Here is a 4,013-nt window from a genome sequence, read left to right as displayed (position 1 = left end):
CTTTAGTTCCGGTGAAAGTGTGAGGATCTATTGAAAATGTTTGGGGAATATAAACTGAAGTTTCGTGACGCTGTAGGGGTGAGTGATTTCTGTTTGAATTGCAGGCGGGCAGGTGAAAAACAGAAGACGAAGTCACTATTAAATAAACTATTTATTGAGACACAGAGCGATCCTCGCAGGACGACAGGCAGTGGTCGAGTGCCGCACAGGGCACTTACAGCAGCGGAGTACAATTAAATACAATTAAGTTTTTCTCAAATAATCTCATCAAATCATAACTCAGAATGGTAAATAAATAATACAATGTTTTTAATGTGATATAAGTTATTATGACTATTTTTGTCTATCAAAAATTACTTTACGTTCGTGGAATAAAGTTACACAAGAACGAGAAGAAATAAAAAATAACTCTAAGCAATTTAAACTTAATAATTCAAGAATATCAGTAAAAAGATTTTTTTTCACAAAGAGACTCTATCTATTCTAATTCTATAAAAAAAATGCACCGTCTATTCTTGACTTTCATTTTCTTGAGTCATCTTTCTTGTCTCTGAAAAGAATAAACGACAATAAACAATTTTTATAAGTTCATGAGTTTTTCTCTAAATTTATTAAAGGTTGGAAAGGGTAGTGGTTTTGTGAAAATATCTGAAACATTATCTACAGTCGAAACCCACTCTACTTTGATTTTCCCTTCAGATACACATTGTTTCACACAATCTCCATGACTTTTTGACAAATCGCTTTTAACGCCAGTCTTTTCTCTTTTGTCTAATTTGAGATTAATTTCTTCTACGCTATCATGGAAACTTTTTAACTTATTACTACCCTCCTTTTGAGTACAATCAGTTGCTGATTTATTATCACATTTCAAAACGATAGGGTACATAGTTATACCTAACATATCTCTATTCACACTTCCTTGTTTATGGCTTCTCCACATAATAGTGTCATTAAATAAAAACACAGCCATACCACTAGTGGAAGTTGAGTCTTCGTGATCTCTAAAACTAGCATCAGCAAATATTACTAAACTATTGGATACTCCTTTATACGTCAAACCTAAATCTACAGTGCCTCTAAGGTATCTAAAGATTCTTTTTACCTCTGACCAATCTTCCTCTGATGGATTAGATTGTTTTCTAGCTAAATAATTAACAGCAAAGCAGATATCAGGTCTAGTTACATTTGCTAAGTACATTAAACTACATATGGCCTCTCTATAAGGGACTTCTATTTTGTTTTTATTTTGGGCTCTAACTAAACTGTTATTTACATTTTTTCTTTTAGCTTGTCTCGTGACCATGGGAGTATCATGTGGCTTACATTCACTCATTTCAAATCTCTCTAAAATTCTTTCAGTATATTCAGTTTGGTTTAAGGTCATTATTTTTCTCTTTCTATCTATAGTGATTCTAAATCCTAAGTAATCTTTGGGTTCTTCTAAATTTTTCATTTTGAACACAGAGCTGAGATGATTTATTATTTCATTCAATTTTTCTAAGTTTTTGCCAGCTAACAAGATATCATCTACATATACAACTAAAATTATTACCATTCCCAGTTTTCTATAGATAAATAAACATGGTTCATTAATGTCTTTTTGCAAGCCCAATTTTTCAGCTTCTATAGTAAATATTTGATTCCCTTTTTTGGGACTGACTTTAAGTCCATATAAAGCTTTATGTAATTTACATACTTTATTTCTTTTTGTTTTTTCATCTACATTTAAGCCTTCAGGAATTTCCATAAAAATTTCTTCCTCTAAAATGCCGTTTAAAAAAGCAGTTTTCACATCTAACTGAAATACTTCTAGATCATGTTTATTTATAATTGCAAGTGCAGCTCTAATAACGGATAGTCTAGAAACTGGCGCATAAGTTTGTTTCAGACAATACTGTCTGGTGTCTTTAAAACCTCTAATGACCAATCTAGCTTTAAAATTTTCCTTCCCATTTATATCAATTTTTCTCTTAAATACCCATCTACTATCTATAATATTCGCTCTTCTACCGACAGAAGTTATTGTAGGTCTATCCACTAAGCTCCAAACTTTGTTTTCATGAATCGATTGAAATTCTTCCTCTATTGCTTTTTGCCAATGCAATTTGTCTCTAGTTTTCATAGCTTCTAAATAGTTGAATGGATCTTTCTTAGTTACAGCTAATAAAATATGACCTTTTTCATCATCATCTATTTCTTTATGCATTACACTATCAGCCAAATATGCAAAACTAACATCTACCAATTCAATTTTTTCATCAGCCATAGCTTTATAATCTTTCTTTTTCTTAGCGTTTCTTTTCGGCTGTTTTCTAGGCTGAGTTTCCACTTCCTCTATGTCGTCTCTATCGTCGCGTTTTCTCTTTTTACCCTTTTTATTTGTTACATCTTTTTCTCTATTCGTATCTACTTTATTTTGAATCTCTATTTCTTTCTCTGAATTTTCACTATCAAATAAATCAACAGAATCTTCATCTAAATCTTCGCTATCAGAATTTTCTATGTCCATATTATTCATTTCTAATTCTAGACTTTTCTCAATATTTTTATATGTCAATTTTTCTCTAACTTTAACATGTTTAGAAAGTATTAATTTTCCTGATTTGGGGTGCCACGATATATATCCATTAGCTGTTTGACCTACTAGAATTCCCTTTATTGCCTTTTCTGACAATTTAGTTTCAGTCAAGGGCTTTTTAGTATAAGCTATGCTTCCAAATCTTCTAATTTTGTCTATATGACATTTACTGCTAGGGGATAATATATTTAGTGGAGTTTGAAAATCTATTGATGAATTGGATGTTCTATTATACAAGTTAACTGATACCTCTAACGCTAAATTCCACATAACTTTTGGCAATCCCGAATCTATCATAAGTGATCTAACTTTTTCTAACAAAGTCCTATTTAAACGCTCTGCTGTGCCGTTCTGCGGCGGCGTGTAGGGATTAGGAAAATTAGAATCAATTTTCACTTTTTCAACTATTTCAGAGAATTCCCCTCCTGTAAATTCTCTAGCGTTGTCAGCTCTAATAAAGCAAGCTTTAAGATATTTGCCCACTAAGTTCCTTACACTTCTTAGATAGTTTTCCAAGCACTCTCCTGACTCAGATTTATTTTTAATTGCATAGGCTTTAGCAAATTTGGAATAATCATCTATGAACGCTATAATGAATCTTTTTTGACCTGGAAAAGTTTTAGTTTTGAAAGGGCCCATAATATCTGTGTGAATTAATTTAAGGGGTTGGTCTGCTCTAGTTCTAGTTTCAGAAAAAAGTTGCCTATTCATTTTAGCCATTATGCAAACCTCACTATTTTTAATATTTTCGTTAAACTCAACCTTCTCTAAATTCTTGTCTATCTTTTTCAGTTTTTCAAGGTATCCTAAAGACGGACGTCCCAATCTAATATGTCAGGCTCCCTCCCAATCTCATTTTCTATTACTTCCTTTTCAAGGGAATCAGCTTGAGATTGAGAAGTAACCTCTTCTAAGTTTATCAAACTAGCTCTACAAGTGTATTTATGATAATTCGATTTATTTAATTTGTCTTCTAAGTTTTTTAGCTCTAAGTGAATTAACCAGTTAGGCTTTTCATAATATCCAGTCATATATTCAAAACCTGTTTATCATAAATTTTTATTGTAGAGTTATCTAAATAAATACAAAAACCAGCATCTGCAAAATGTCTGAGAGACATCAAATTCTCTGAAACATTTTCAGCTGCTAAAACATTTGTCAATTTAATAGGATAACCCGTCTGGTCTAATTTGTTAAGGTATAAATCACCTTTACCATCTATTAGAATGTCTGCCGATTTATTTTTATTGGCACTTTTAATAACAGCTCCAGAACATTTTTCGAAATTATGTAAAATAAAACCTTTATTTACAATATATTCTGTAGCTCCAGAGTCAACAAGAAAAGTTATCTCATTATTTGATGTTTTAGAATTAGTCTTACCTTCTAAAGATAATTGAGCAGATTTGGCAAATTTTTGTTGATTATTTTT

This window comes from Belonocnema kinseyi, chromosome 9 (assembly GCF_010883055.1).
Source record: "Belonocnema kinseyi isolate 2016_QV_RU_SX_M_011 chromosome 9, B_treatae_v1, whole genome shotgun sequence".
In the NCBI taxonomy this organism is placed as follows: domain Eukaryota; kingdom Metazoa; phylum Arthropoda; class Insecta; order Hymenoptera; family Cynipidae; genus Belonocnema; species Belonocnema kinseyi.
This window is presented reverse-complemented; position numbering follows the sequence as displayed.